Consider the following 16707-nt stretch of genomic DNA (forward strand, 5'->3'; position numbering starts at 1 on the left):
GATGCAGGTCTGTGATGTGACCATGCACGGAGAGAAGGAATGGAGAATGTAATTCATTTATACATAATTGTACCCAAAAAGGCCAGAAGCTTCAACCTCTGACCAAAATGTTGGTGGGTTTTCCCCTATTTGGAGGCTCTAAGCAGAGAGAACCTCAGTGGTTTTCTGTTAGTAATTCTTGATATCCTTAAAATACAGAATTAAACTTAATATGGGGGGTTGTTTTCCCTTTGTCCTAGACTAAAATGAGTCAGTCTTTTTATTGCTGTCTGGGACAGAGTGAAAGGGTAGACCTGAGGGCAGTGGCTGATGAGGAAGGGGAATAGGAGGTGGGGCCAAGTCTATCTGGTAACTCCCACGTTCCTGTGGTGGGAAGGAGCCAGAAGGGACGATATCTCTCATTTTGGGGTTCTCTTACGCGCCAAACTCTGCCAGATGGTTCCCTCTACCAAACAACTACATAAGCATACTTCATGGCTACCAATCTAATGACACTATCAGCAAAAGAAATGCACATAGTCTGATCTGAAGTTAGCCAGTCAAGAAACATTTATTAAGCCCTACTATATGCCAGGGACAGCCAGGTGGCTCAGTGGATAGAGTGCCTAGCCAGGTGTTAGGGTGAATGTCTCACGGTCTCATGAGAGCTCTGTTGAGGGAACTTTCCCATGGGAGTTCTAGCTTCTATCAGTAGAAGCTGAGGGTCACAACATAGTTGCGTGGCAAAAATAAGGAAGTCTCCCAGGACCTCTCCTTTGCTGACCTGCAGCTCCCATGGTTGGTTTGGCTCTCCTCTCACTGGGAGATGAGTCCTGACACGAGCTCCAGCAGACCTGATGATTGGCTATCACAGGGGGATCACGCTTTGAACATACATCACTAGGGCCATAAAAGACAGCTAACTGCACTCAATAAACGGAGCTTCTGCCACCTTTCTGTCTCCCGCCTCATCCATGCGTCTCTGGGTTACTGAGCACTGAGCTGGTCTCATGCTCACCACTGCAGCAGCCACGACAGCCAGGAGTCAGGAAGACCTGAATTCAAATCCACTGTCAGACACTTCCTAGCTGTGTGACCCTGGGCAAGTTACTTAACTCTGCTTGCCTCAGGTCCTCATCTGTAAAATGAGCTGGAGAAGGAAATGAAAAACCACCTCATTATCTTTGTCAAGAAAACCCCAAATGGGGTCCCGAAGAGTTGGACGTGACTGAAATTACTAGACAACAACTATGGGCCAGGCACTGCGCTAAGAGGGAGAGGCAAAAGAAAGCCCCTGTCCTCAAGAAGAAAACTCACAATTTATTGGGTATTCAACTTACCTCATCCTGTTAGGTTTGCAAAACCCTTTCACTTCCATTATCTCATCTGAGCTCACAAGAATCTTATGAAACAAGTGCTGTTTCCTCCAATGTATAGGTGTGGAAACTGCCTCAGAGAGCATTAGTGACTTACCCAGGGTCACACAGCTTGTGAATGTCTGTGGCAGAATCTGAACCCAGGTCTTCCCTATTCCATGCACTATGTCATGATGGCTCTGGATATAGGCAGAGGAGAATTTCTGTGGCGTTAGAGTAGTGCCTGAACTTGTTCTTTTATGTGAGCAGGGAGAGGATTGGGTTCCCTTCTGCCTGCATCTATGACCCCATGACAATTCCCCCAATGTCACCTCTACAGAGAAGCCAATTTTGCATTTTTAATAACGACTGGGGTGGAGACAGGCACATTCAGAAGCAGCACTTGAGCCCAGGTCTTTCTGCACCAGAGTAAGCTCTCTATCCACCAAGAAGACTGTGCTCTAGAGGACAGGTAAAAGGAAGAGGTCAGGCCACATCTACCATTCTCTGCTCCAACAGGTTAACTCAGAGCAGTTGTCTCTCAGGCCTGAATTCTGGGGGAGAAACAAAGGCCAGAGACCACAGAGGTGTCTGAGTGAGGATGGGGATGGGGCTGGGGGACAAGGAGGAGCAGAAGGAAGGGTCAAGGATTCCAAGTGTGCAGAGATGCTTGGAGGAGGGAGGGGCTGGGCCTGCCCAAGCAACTTCCTCTCTCGTGGGAGTTTTGGATGTGTTTGTTTGTTTGTTTGTTTTTAAAACACTGGGTCTCTGTACCTCTCCCTGGCTGGAGCAGCAGGGACTTCTCCGGCACCCGGCCTCCCTCTAATGGCCACAAGATTGGACCTGCTCTGTGTCTGACCTGGACTGAGTGGCCCCTCCTTGGGCAGCCTGCTGGCCTCCCACTCTCTGAGGCCTCATTACTTACCAGGGACACCCAATGGACTTGGTCCTTTGCAACTCAAAGCTCCTGGGCTCACACAATGCTGGCATTGTAGTCAGCCGCCATCACACCCAGCAAAAAAAGGATCGCTCTCTGAAGGCAAGTGCCCCAAAGCTTCTCCTTCTGGGACAGCTCACTGGAAGAGCATTTTAGTCGGGCCAACTGAGCTCCTCAGAAAAGTTGTTTGAAGAAAAAAAAAATGGGCCCAATTAAGCATCAGTGTTCCTTTTTACTATTTCAACATAAGCTGAGTAACTGTCCCATGATAACGAGGGAGAAGTCCTGCCTCTTTGCCCTTTCCCATTCCTCATCAGGGCTTCCTTAGAGAGTTGGTTAACCTTTTGCCTTCAAAAATCTGGTTTTCGTAATTTCAGAATTGATTTGGACCTAAGACAATATAGGAAAACTTGGAGGCTGCAGGTTTGTAGCCATCTTTGAAATTCTTCTTTGAAAAATAATAATAATAATAAATACTGTGCCTGTCTCTATACACACAGGGCCATAGACTTAGGGCCAGAAAGGGCCATTGAGGCCACGGAGCCCAGCCCATTCATCATCCACGTAAGGGAATGTACTCAGGCACTGCTCTAAGGCCACAGAAATCCTCCCACACGTGGATATCTAGTGTCATCATGACACAATACGGGTTGGAATCCTGCCACAGACTCACCAGCTGTGGGACCCTGGGCCAGTCACTGAAGTTGCCTCAGGCAGTTTCCACTCCCCTAAATGGAGCTAACAATAATGCTTGCTTCATCAGGTTTCTGTGGGCTTGAACCAGACAATTTATGTAAAGAGGCTTTGCAGACCTTGAGGCATCAGATAAGTAGGCCAGGGATAAGATGGGGCCTGGGCCCAGGGCTTTGTCAGTACATGGAAACCCTGAAATGAGGAAGCTTCCCTCCAAACATGAGCCATAATTTGGAACCAAGGACTGACAGTAACAGGTGGCGGAGGAGCCCGTAAGACTGGCTTCCATGCCCCCAATCCATCTGATTCTCTCAACAGCCCTGGAGACTAAATATTTACTATTTTCCCTACTGTGCAAATGAGGAAACTGAGGCTCTGAGAGACTTGTCCCTGGTCACACAACTAGTGAGTGCTGGAGGTGGAATCCATTCCCAGGGCCCTCTTCTTCCATGTCCACCAACACCTTCCGCATCCTGGCCTCCTGTGGACAGACACCTGCGAAGAATGTCTGGGAGTACAAAGACAAGAATCATAAGGAAGGAGTGGAGGGAGGGGAGCTTAGGGTCACAACCTGCACCAGTGGACAGAGGTGTGATTGCAGAGCCTTGGAAGCACATTGAAGTCTGGATGCATACTCCAAGAGGTCTGAGATCTTGTTAATCTGTGTTAATCTGGCCTCCACCAGGCCAGACGACATCTTCTCCATGCCTGCTCAGTCCTCCATGAGCGACTCTTGGCCACGTTCTTCCATAAATTTTGGGCCACCCAAGATGCTGGACACCTTCCCCAGCCTGAGCTCTTCCCTCCTTGGAAGCCAGTGAAGCCAAGGCATCTTTCTCCCCAGGACTTCCCTACCTCTTCTTGTGGCCCTCCATTTTTAGAGGCACTATGGCAGAATAGATTATTGGCCTTGGAGTCTGGAAGACCACTCCCTAACTACGTGACCCTAGGCAAGTCACGTAATGTCTCTGAACCTCAGCTTTCTCAAATACAACATGAGGGTAAGAAGAGCATCTGCATCACGGAGTCATGGCAAGGACCAAATGGGATGGCATACACAAAATGCTTTGCAAACCTTAAACAGCTAGAGAAATGTCTGCTACTACTAGTGTTTCTCCTGAAGAATTCTTCATCAGTAATACACTACAGGGCAGCTAGGTGGCAAAGTGGGTAGCACTTTGTGCCGGGAAGACCTGAGTTTAAATCCAACCTTAGACACATACTAGCTGTGTGACTCTGGGCAAGTCACTTCACCCTGTTTGCCTCAGTTTCCTCATCTGGAAAATGAACTAGAGAAGAAAATGGCAAAACTCTCTAGCATCTCTGCCAAGACCCCAAATGGAGTCACAAGAGTTGGTCGTGACTAAAATGGCTCAACAACTATGTGCTGCAACCTATCCACACCCTTCATGAGCAGCATTTTAGGTGTCCTGACACTTCAATTCCTCAGGGACTATGGTATTCCATAGCTCACAGTCCTGTGGATCACCGAAAGAAGACAGTGTTAAAAAGACAGACCTTTGAATCAGGGTCATGAAAAACACTACACAATTTCCCCAGAGGCAATCAATCCACTTCCCCTTTCTCCTTCCTGTTTGATTCTGCACCAAGAACAGTCAATTCATTGTTCCTCTACAGGATTAATCCAAACCATTCTGGATGTGTGTATCTGTGTTTATGTACATGCGTGGTAAACATATATACATGTGTGTATATGTGTATATATACATATATATAGGGGAAGGTTGAGGAAGAGACAGAGACAAAGACAGAATTGGGGGTCCAATTCTACTTTCCCTTTTTCCAATGCCCTTGCTAGAAATAGCCCAAATCTGGTACTAATTGCACCAATTAAACAAAGCCATAAATCTTGGCTGTCTTTGGGGAAAGGGGAAGTTTTGGTCAAGGACAAAGGGTCAGACCTTTGCATCTGTGCAAGGTGTCTGGGGATCCTTTAAATCCAAACAGGATAAAGGGTTTGAAGATCTCATCTGAATGGACCCAGCAAATTCCATGACAGTGCAAGCAGCCAGTGAAGACACACAGCAGACTTCAGGAGCTCTCCCTAGGGTCTTCAAAAGTGGCTCCGAACCCTTGGGCCCAAGGCAAGTCATCACCTGTTAATAATCTAGCTCTCAGGCAGCAGTTTCCCAAACTGTTCTGACCACCTGCCTTTTGCCAAGTCATTATTTCAGGGTTTGGGGGAAGAGGCTTTCTTTTGCTTGTCAATGGGTAAAAAGTGCACTAAGCACTTGACCACTTCACTTGCTGTCTAGAAACGAAAACTGATTGAATGGTCACATCTGTTAGCTATCTTGCTTGAAGGTATGCAGAGTGCTTTACATACATAGCCCCCTCCCACAAAGACTTTGGTTGTATTACTGTATTTTTAAGAGGAATTAGGAAGATGCTCAATCATCATGGCTGGAGAGAAAAGACAGAGAGAATTGGGGGAGTTAACTGCCTTCTTTGAGAAAGGCGATAGAGAAATTTTGAGACAACTGAATTTCATTCATCCTGTGAAGAAGATATCCTGAAGAGAATTCTTTGTTTTTTTCTTTTTGGTAAGGCAATCGGGGTTAAGTGACTTGGCCAGGGTCACACAGTTGTAAGTGTCAAGTGTCTGAGGCCAGATTTGAACTCAGGTCCTCCTGATTCCAAGGCCAGAGCTCTATCCACTATACCACCTAGCTGCCCCTGAGAATTCTTAAAAGACTGTAAATGATCATCCTGAGGAAACTGAGTTGAGAAGGAATCAGCAGTTATAGTTGATAGCTGGAGGTGACTCTGACTGTATCCTTATCACAGCTGATACATTGTTGAAATGTATAAATGTCTGTATTGTTTGTCACATCCTTAATAAATTGTATGTGCGGGAACAGTGATGCTTATTTAACCCTGTGAGACTGGGCAAGTCACTGGACCCTGTTCACCTCAGTTTCCTCCTCATCTATAAAATCTGAGGCTCAATTTAAACTTGTCTTCTTGACTCCAGGCCCAGTGATCTATCCACTATGCCACCTCACTACCTAATTTTTTTTTAATATGATAGGGAAGATGTTAAAAATAAATATAGTACAAGGCAACAGTGCAAAGTATTCTGGGAATTTATAAGAAGAAGGATCAGGATTTCAAAAAAAATGTGGCATTCAAAGGATGTGGAATTCAAAAAGGGTACTTAGGGTTCCAACAGGTGGACATGGGGAGTGGTGAAAGGGATGCTTTCTGAGCAAACCAAGGAAAAGCAACCCAACTGCCATGTGGCCAACAAGCCTTTCCTGAACTACCCCCAAGGAGGGGGAGCTCACTACCTTCCAAGGCAGCCCAGTCCACTCTAGAGCAGCTCAAAGTATTAGTTAGAGGTGTGGGGAACTTGCAGTCTCAATGCTACATGTGGCCCTCTACGTTCTTTGACTGACTCCAAACTTCACAGAACAAATCCCCTTAATAAAAGAATTTGTTCTGTAAAACTTAGACTCAGTCAAAACACCAAACCCAAGGACCTAGAAGGCCACATGTGGCCTTGAGGTCACAGGTTTCCCACCTCTGATGATATTTTCCCCTGACATTGAGCTGAAACTTGCCTCTTTACAATTTCTACCCAGTGCTCCTAGTTCTGATCTCTGAGACCAGACAAAATCAGTCCAATGTCTCTTCCAAATGGACTTTAGGAATGCAAGTGTCTTAAGTGTGTAAGACAATGTATCCTGCAAAGTAACTGGCCCATAGTAAATACCTAATAAATGCTTGATGAACGAATGAATGAACATGAATGAAAACAAATGTAACATATGAGAGAATATTTGGAAATTTAAAAATCCTAAAAATGGGACCTCTTATTGAGAAGACCAAGGACATACTGAAAACTGGGATCATTGGTAGTTATAATCACGTGTGGCTGTGAACATGAAAACTAGTTTGTGCAGCAATCAAACACTGGGAAAATCTGTTGCCAAGTCCTCTGACATCAAACCCCTGCTTAGCTGGCTTCCTCTCATGGTATCAGAGCATGACCAACATCCGAGCATCACTGTTGGAGTCACTGCTGGAGGCACAATGGCCTGCTAGCCCTCTGTGAACACCACCACCTGAAGGCAGCATGTTCTAATTCCCTAATCCACACATCGTTTCTTCTTTGAGCTGCATTAATCGTGTTCAAACAAATGTAATCTTGCTTAAACAAACAAACCCAAAAAATCATCAGGTGAATGTAAAGTCCATTTACCAGAGCCTTCTCCAGTTAAGGGAACGACAAATGTCATCTCAAAAATCTGATCAGTCTCTAGAGAAGAAACAAGACCAAAAAATGCAGCCAAACTCTACAAGCCAGGACTCTTCCCTGGGGTTCCATGAGCTTGTTTCTGTTTCCTTAGAAATTTTCTAACTAGATTCAATATAACTGTTTTCCTTTGTAAGTTAATGTATTTTACTTTATGTATTTAAGAACAAGATTCCGAGAAGGGTCCATGGGGGTCAGTAGACTGGCATCCCAGGGGACAAGGACGCAAAGCAAGGCATCCAAGACTGGTTTTTTCTCTCCAAATGAACACTGTTGGGTTGAGACCAGTGTAGACAGAGCAGGTAATTACCTCCTACCCAGTGTCATGTGGGAAGGTCCCATTCTCCTCAAAATAGCTGCTTCTACTCACATTAGATGCTTGAAGTTCTATTCATAGAAAACAGTCTTCCATTCCATAACTTTAGATGTCTTAAATATAAGCTTCCCTGGGAAAGAGAACGGCTGGCCAAGTCCCAGTGAGGTAGTAATGGCTGATTCTGATCCTTTTTCTGAAGAGATTTTTTAATGAGAAGAGGGAGAAATTAAGGATAGAAGAAGAGGTGGCTGCTGACAGGGAGTCCTAATCTTGCTTAGGGTCAGGGCTGGTTAGAGTGCACAGTACCTTATCTTTCAAAGCATTTTTGGAGCAAGATTTCTATCTCTGGAATCCACTGATGCTTCCCCTAGATCTCAGGGCAGGAGTCATGGCAAGCATGGGGTCTGATGGAGAGGGACTGGCTAAATGCTTAGGGCTCAAGTGGGGACTCTTGAAACTTCCTGGGTTATTTTTTTTTTTTTTGGCAAGGCAAGGGGGTAAAGTGACTTGCCAAGAGTCACACAGCTAGTAAGTGTTAAGTGTCTGAGGCCAGATTTGAACTCAGATCTTCCTGAATCCAGGGCTGGTGCTCTATCCACTGTGCCACCTAGCTGCTCTCTTCCTGGGTTATTTTAGGCAGTAGTTCAGACTTGTGCTAAGGCCCTCCAGTTGGCACAAAGCTCCATGGTTCCCAGATGAGTCCTGAAGCCAGGTCTCTCTGGTTTTGAGGGCACATCTCTAGCCACATTAATCTATATCTCTAATTGACTCAACAAGAAAATGAAAAATCCACACTTTTTTTTACAATGAGATATATAAGGAAGAAGAAAATTGAAAGTTAAGGAAGAAGGAAAATTGAAAGTTAAAGAAACTCAAAGAGGAAATTTCCTGAAAGACCAATTTTATATTTCCTTCTTTATATTTGAAAATGGGGAAATTAAGAGAAATGTCATAGTACTCAATAGGTTTTGAAAAGAGCAGTGAAAATACCTGCTAGGAGAGTAATTAAACTAGTCCTTCATCCGAGAGTTCCCAAAGATGGAAAGATGCTCATTGAGAGGCAGGCCTAGGACCTTCCTTTATGTGCAAATGAGTGATTATGTTCAATGAGGCAGAACCCCAACTTCCTCCGTCAGCATCTCTTACCTATAAAATCCAATTTGGAAAGCAAGTCGAATATTTTCAGGGGAAATGCACTGGGGATGTTTCCTCAAATGTCTGACAATTAACAGTCAGCTTTTATCTAATTTCTCTAAACTCTGAGCATAAAAAAAGCCTCCATCACAATAGGTAGGTTTCCCAATCAATAAACACCTCACATTCATGAGATGAAAAGCCTAGAGCTAAAAAGGGAAAGGGTCCTCCACCTGCATGCATGTGGAATTTTTAGGAAAACCAGAGAGGGCATGTGGAAATGTTGGCCTTCTAAGAAATAGCTTGGGATGAGTTGGATTAAAGCACATCCATGCCCTGAGTGGAAGATGCCTGGCACCACTCGCATTCCCAAGGTCTATGTCTGTTAGCCAGTCTCTGGAAAGATGCAGAGAAAGGGAAGAAGGGTACCAAGAATGGTCAATTCACAGCTGCCTCCATCCAGATCTTCAGGCACAATTAGCCGCTGAGGCTTGGTGATCTCTTCGTGGAAAGGCTTCAAATGCGGATGTTTTCATTTTAGTGCAGAAATCATGTATGTTGGCCAAACAGGATGGCATCAAATCCTGGAAATACTGCAGTATCTTGTCAGAGAAGTGGGGCAATACAGATACAGAATAGGGGATAGCTGTGGCTGCTGAGAAGCTGAAAAGCAGAGAAAGAAAGTGAAGAAATCTTCTTTGTGAACATCTTGTCCTCTTCACCCCGTGAAGAGGATGAAAAGGTGCTTGTAAAGTTGCGATTCTCAGTGAACTAACTGATGTGGGGACTGTGTTTTCAAAAGAGAAGTCTTTCTCTGTTATAGTGAGGGTGTGAGGGGACTCAGGCTATCTTTCTCACAGCAAAACAATTATTCATAATTATTGATGTCTTTATTTTATTATTGGTTTCACTGTCAATAAATTATATATTCAATAATCTTCATATTCACTTAACGCCAGGAGAGAATGAGACAAGAGACAGAGAGAAGGATGGAAGAAGAGAGGAGCAACTACTGGGAAAGGAGGTCTTTTCCAATATGTTAAAGAAGCCATATTTTGCTTTAGTTGGTTAATTGAAAAAAACACGGGAATTTTGGTAATTAATGAGGAAATATCCCAACACACCCCTGGATTACCCTAGAATTTGAGACGATAAGATTAAATGTGGTCACGACTCAAGTAGCAAATTGAGGGAGGATCTACCAGGAAGGTTGGTGACCCACGTAAACCTGTTCCATGTCTGGGGCATTCCTCAGTCACTTGGCTAGATAATGCTTCCTGATAATTAGGTGCCAAACTCAGTTGTTTCTATGTTGATGAAAGCGTGTAAACACTGTCAGCACCTTCTGAATTTGGACACCCTTGGGAAAAACTTGGGCCACCCCCCCATCGTGACTCTACTCATAATTCCTGGTAAGCTATGCCTGCAGTTAAATACCCACAGACAAACAACTTCTGCTTTTGGAAAGGCAGCCTGGTGCATCGAAGCCCTGGGCTTCAACAACAACAACAATTCCTATTACTATGTGTGATCTTGAGGTCAAAATATCTGGGTGGTTGTTCTATCTCTCCCATTTCCTGGCCCTGGAACCATGGGCCAGTCACTAGACTTCTCAAACCCTCAGTCTCTACATCTATAAAATGGGGATAATAATACTCTACTCCCAACCTCTCAGAGTTGTTGTAATATAAGGGCTTTAAACCTTAAAGCACTGTATTCACATCTTATTCCTATTTTCCCAAAAGCCTGGTCCTGTCTTCCTGAAGCATCCTCCAGGTTTCTGTATGCTTCAGTGCAGAACTCTGTAACCTGTATTTTAGTTTATTAAACAAAGACGTATTAAGCATCTACTGTGTACAAAGTACTGTGCCAGGTACTGAGAATACAGACACAAAAAGAAAGCAGTGCCTGCCCTCATGGAGCTCATAGTCCACTCTAGGATACAGTAAGTGCACAGAAAAAGTAAATTTCAGCTCATTTCAGGACGGAGGGGTCACTGCCAACCAGACCGTGTACAAAGGCACAGAATCAAGAAAAAATGTATAAAATTCAGGCCAAGCTTACATGGAACCAACTGCATAGGAAGCAGAGCCCTATGGAAGGTCAGGGTTAGGGTTAGGAAAGGCAGGCAAGAGCCAGACTGTAAACAACAGGCCTATTTTATTCTAGAGGCAAGAGGGAGCCAGTGAGGACTTGTGAGCAATGGAGTGGCGAGCACATCTCCAGCATGTCCCAAAAGTTGTAATGCAGTTTTAAGCTTAGGAATATTAATTTGTGTGAAAGATGACCCCATCTCAATCTCAACCTACCACACTCACTTGAGAATTTCCCTAGACTTCCTTCCCTGAAACAAAAGTCTGATCAATGCTTCTCAATCTGCATCCCTATGGAAAAGAAACTGAGCGATTCCATTTTAAGGACTCCTCAGGTAATAAACACCATCGTTAATCATCTGGTTGGTATTCAGGGAGCACTCCACCATCACAAATGTCCCTTCCTCCTCCCCTCACAAGCTAATATATTGAAATTGATCATCATTATGAGGAGGGATAGGATTGCAGGGGAGTAATAATCTTGATAAACCCAACCCTGTGCTGGACCCAAAAGGGAATCTTCTGAAGCAATGTCATTTTTCAATTAGTCACTCAGAAACTCAAGCACTGGTTGGTTTTTAAGTGGTTCATTATGGAATGCCATGTTCCATGCAACCCCAAATAGGAACATTATGATTTGCAACCACTGCTCTCTATTACAAGAAAAAAATTAACAGGAATCCAAAATGCAGGACATTTTATAGCAAGCTTCTGGAGATATACACACACACATTTACATATTTAGAGATATAGATTATATATATTTATAGGTGTATTACATTTATGGACAATCACAATACATAGATATATTTACACTTATAGCTACCTTACATATATTCATAGATATGTCATGTTTCTGAATGAGTCATATGTGTATAGTGTAGTATGCCATAGACATGATATCTTTATATATGTATATGTCTCTATTTTAAACAGAAATATTTTTAAGAGGCCATGGCTATATCACCTTGACAAGTTTTCCAAAGTGTATCTCCAATAATTACCGAATGAAAAACAGACTTGACTCATTTGACCAGTAACAAACAGCTGAGTCATAGTACCACAATGACTAGAAGGGGCTTTGAAGGTACTTCTAATCCATTTCCCCGTGGGTAGGAGGACTAAAAACAATTCCAGTCAAGTAGCTATTTATTAAACAATTTCTGTCCTAAGATGATGTTCTAAATCATCACACACATAACTAAACTTATTCCAGTTTTAAAGACCTCCACAACAAACCCCTTTGGGGACCCTCCAACATGCAGCAGGTGACGTTCATTTCTCCCACACTGCAATTTAAGCCTATTTCCTTTTGCCTTGTCCTCCAAAGAGTTGGAGCACTCCTTCTCACTCTTGTCTCCTTCAGACTGAAGTATTCCTCTTGATTGAACAGATAACCTCATTTTCAACTTTAATTGTCCACATCTAGCTCTTCCTATTAAGAAGTCCAAAGCCATCATAGTATTTTGGCCAAGTAGTAACTAATGCCAAATAGACAAGAAGAATTGATTTTGTCCATGACACCACTGAGCTACCAAAGTGATTTTCCAAAAGCACAAATCTGACCATCTCACCTCCCCCGATATCATTAAGCTCCCCTGGCTCCCCAGAACCTTCAGGATCCGATATAAAGCCTCTGTTTGACAGTCAAAGCCCTTCAAACCTGCCCCTCCCTCCTTTCCGATCTTCTCACACCTTATATCCCCCCACCTACCTCTGCACTTTTTGATCCAGTGACAGTGGCATCCCAGCTGTTCTCTGAACAACATCCTCCATTGCTTGACTGAAAGCATTTTCTCTGGCTGTCCTCCATTCCTGGAATGCTCTTCCTCCTCATCTCCTTCTCTCTGACGTTACCGCTATTTAACTCCATTGTCTCTATCTTACATGTACATAGTTTTCCGTATGCTGTTGTCCCCTCCCCATTAGACTGGGAGCTGCTTGTGGGCCAAGACTAGTTTTGCCTTTCATTGTACCTCCAAGGCTCAGGATGGCGCCTGCCACATAGTAGGAGAACAATGGATGCCCACTGAATGACGGACCGAGATGACAAGAGAAGGAAAAGTCTGACAATCTGAGGTGCCCCCCCTCCTTTTTCATCATTCCCTAATTTCACACGAGCCCCACAGCCACCTTTCTAAGCTTCCAAGTACCCATCATCTTCCTTGGCTCCATGGTCTGTCTCCTTCGTTAGCTGTGCCGAGGTTTTGAGAGAGCAAAATTGGAGGTGCTATTATCTTGACTTGGTCAACACTCCCATGGAAATCACTCTGATGAAGCTCTTTTTTTTTTCATTCCTATATCAGTCAGCTCAGCAATAAGTGAAGTCTAGTTTAGGGCTTTATGGGTCTATTTTTGCCACTGGAAATATAGTTTCTTAAGAATAAGGCTGGCTTCACTCTTTCTATTTGTTACCCCAATGCTTAAAGCAGTGCTTGTCTGACTGGGGGATGGAGGGATTTCTTTGAAAAATCACACAATTAGAATTTTACTGAGCAAGCAAGCCAGCAATTTTTAAAAGTGGGGTTAAGACAATTTGTGGGGTTTTTTTTAACAAAATGCCTTTTTGTTCTTGGTTTTGACATCTAGATGTTGTATTTCACAGGAACTAAGTGCATTTCTCCCTTCCAAGCCATCCCTCATTTCCACAATAGTTGTGATGCTTGAAGGCAGCAGTGCCTTCAAGGGAAGGGGAGGTGGCTTTGCAGGCAGAGAACTTCTGTGCAAAGTCCAGCTCTGCCCCCATGAACAAGAAGGGGGGAGTAGACTTTGGGCAAATCATCCCGCTTCTCTGGGCTTCGGTTTCCTCATATATACGATGACTGGATTGGACTAGACGAACCACTGAGGTCCTCTTCACTCTGGAATCAATGATCCCGTGACAATCCTCGCTATTTGTTCACAGCCTCTTTTTTTCAAAAATGAAAGTGAGTTGGGGGAAGGGAAAGGAGTGAATGCTGCTGACGCATGCTGGATGATGATGAAGTGATGTCACTCCTGAAATGTAAGTATGCTTGGTATACAGCTGGCAGAGAGGAGAATCGCCACACAGCTGGATAAGTTTAAATAACTTATCTCCAGAATTAATCACCCTTAACTTTCAGAATAGCAGCTAGAATTTAAAATTTGCAAAGCACTTTACAAATATGACGCCTTTTGATACTCACACTAACCTCAGATAGGTGTTATTATTATCCCCATTTTATGGATGAGGAAATTGAGGCTGAGAGAGGGTCCAGGGAGACTTGTCCAGGGTCACACAGATAAGGAAATGTCTGAGGTTTGACATTATGCCTGTGTAGTATGGGGAGTTACAAACTCTAACAATCAGCAGATATGATGGAAAGAAAACCAAGCTGAACAGTTTTTGTAACAATAGTTTTCCTTAAGGAAGCTTACTGAGAAAAAAATAATGTAAAAAATTAAAAAGGAAGGTTACTGAGTTGACTTTCCAAGCTCTATCACCAGCCTTGGTCTCTATTCTGAGCACCAGAAGCATATTTCCAACTGACAACTGCATGGCCCACCCACAGGACATCCTCCAGCCACTCCCTGAATGATTGAGTCCAAGAACTGTAAGATCTCAACCTAATTTAGATCTGGACAAGGAGTCCCTCTAAAACCACCCCAGTGAAGGGGCATCCAGCCTCTACTGACAACCTCTATCGGCACCCCCAAGCAGCCCGTTCCCTTTGGAGACAGCTCTGATCTTTAGGACGTTTTTCCTTCTATCCTTCTTTGCTTCTTTGCCATTTCTATCCTCTGCAACCTTCTGGAGCCAGGCAGAATAAATTTCATCCCTCTTCCATAGGACACCCCTTCCAGCTCTTGAAAATGGCTATCATGTGTCCCCTCCCTTCAGGTTAAACACCTTGTCCACATTCCTTCAAGAGTCCCTGAAGACCTGGGTTCACGTTCTACCTCAGACACTTACTAGTCATGTGACCTTGGGCAAGTCACGTAACCTCTGTTTGCCTCAGTTTTCTCAACTATAAAATAAGAAAGTTGGACCACAGCACCTCTAAGGTCCCTTTCAGCTCTCTATCTGTGATCACATGTACTCCACATATCCAAGATGAACTTGTCTTTTTTCTTCCTAAACTGGATCCTCTCCTACTCCTCCTCCTCTTCCTCCCCCTCCTCCTCCCCCTGAATCCGCCATCTCTGCTCATGGCAGCACCAGCACCCTAGTCACAGAGACTTAAAACCTTAACAGCATCTTAATCATGGGGTTTTGAGCACCTGCAAGTTCATTGTGAGTCAACACAGCTTACACCATCTTGGGCTGCCTTAAGGGAGGCAGGAACTTCCAGGACCAGGGAAGCGACGTTCCCACTGAGCTCCGCCCTTAGCAGACCACAACTGAAGTGTTGTATTCAGTTTGGGGAGACTAAGAATGTTGGTAAGCTGGAGTGCGCAGGATGAGGAGGGGCCTCGTGCTCATGACCTATAAAGAATGGGCTTCTATAGCCTGGAGAAGAGACAGGAGGAACCTGATATCTGTCTTCAAGTATTTGAAAGGTTGAGGTACAGAAAAGGGACCAGTTCTGTATAGACCCTGTGATAGAATAGGAGTTGAGTTAAGCTATGGCTTTGTTGGGGCAGCTAAGTGGCACCGCAGTGCACAGAGCATTGGGCTGAGAATCAAGAAAACTCATCCCCATGAGTTCAGATCTGGCCTCAGATGCTTACTAGTTGTATGACCCTGGGCAAGCCACTTAAACCTATTTGCCTCAGTTTCCTCATCTGTAAAATGAGCTGCAGAAGGAAATGGCAAACCACTCCAGTGTATCTTTGCCAAGAAAACCCCAAATAGAATATTATTGTGCTATAAGAAGTGTTAAACAGGATAATTTCAGATAAACCTGGAAAGACTTACATGAACGGATGCAAAGTGAAGTGAACAGAATCAGGGGAATGTTGTACACAGTAATAGCAATATTGTACAATGAAGAACTGTGAATGACTTGGCTATTCTCAGCAATGCAATGATCTAAGACAATCCCAAAGGACCCGATGGAAAATGCTATTTTCGTCCCCAAGGCCCTTCTCTTCCAACCTCCAGCCTACGACCATTTGGTTCCCAGGCTGCCCTGCCCCCAGAGAAGATGGTGCTGCAAGTGGCCAGGAGCGTGCGGGTCACTGCCTCGTCCCTGTGGGCGATGGCCGAGGCTGAGATCCTCAATCCTGGGCCTCTGTACCAGCGCCCTGAAACTTGCTGTTTGAAAACTCACAGACAAGCATGAATGGATATCAACTGAAAATGGTATTGGAACAGTGGAAATCAGCAATTCTGCACAAGAAGCACTGGGAAATGTAGTTTACTGTAGTCTTCCAGAAGTTGAAACAAAATTGAACAAAGAAGATGAGTTTGGAGCTTTGGAAAGTGTGAAAGCTGCTGGTAAACTCTATTCTCCACTAACAGGAGAAGTAACTGAAATTAATGTAACTCTTGCAGAAGACCAAAGACTTGTCAACAAATCTCCTTATGGTTTTGGAGATTGTTGACTGATCAAGATGACTGAGCATCCCTTAAGAACTTGATGAACTGATGAGTGAGGATGCATATAAGAGACACATAAAATCTGTTGAGGATTGAACACTGGACCTCCAAATAAATTTGCATAAGAATACAACCCAGTATAGTTTTGTCCTAAATTAGTGGTATATGGAAGGCTAGAAACTTTAACACTTCTGAAACAATGGCATGGGGAAAAAAAATCTTAACTACTCAGAAATGACTGGATAAAAATGCTTTTTACTATTTGCACCTTTTGCACAACTTCTTCCTACTAATTTCAAGTTAGTGTCTGTCTAGTTCTGAATTCATTGCAGCATGTGTGGTAAAAATGAATTCTAAGACCATGTACTTCAAAGCTAGAATTTTATCTGTAAAAAACCTTAAATCAGTAATGTTGTAA

At 43.9% G+C, this 16707-nt stretch overlaps 1 pseudogene; it reads left to right on the plus strand.

Moving 5' to 3' along the window:
* Positions 1–15894: 15894 nt before the first annotated feature.
* LOC114051674 lies at positions 15895–16385 on the plus strand (annotated as a pseudogene).
* The last annotated feature ends 322 nt before the right edge of the window (positions 16386–16707 follow it).

Source organism: Vombatus ursinus, unplaced genomic scaffold (assembly GCF_900497805.2).
Source record: "Vombatus ursinus unplaced genomic scaffold, bare-nosed wombat genome assembly UNPS02014804.1, whole genome shotgun sequence".
In the NCBI taxonomy this organism is placed as follows: domain Eukaryota; kingdom Metazoa; phylum Chordata; class Mammalia; order Diprotodontia; family Vombatidae; genus Vombatus; species Vombatus ursinus.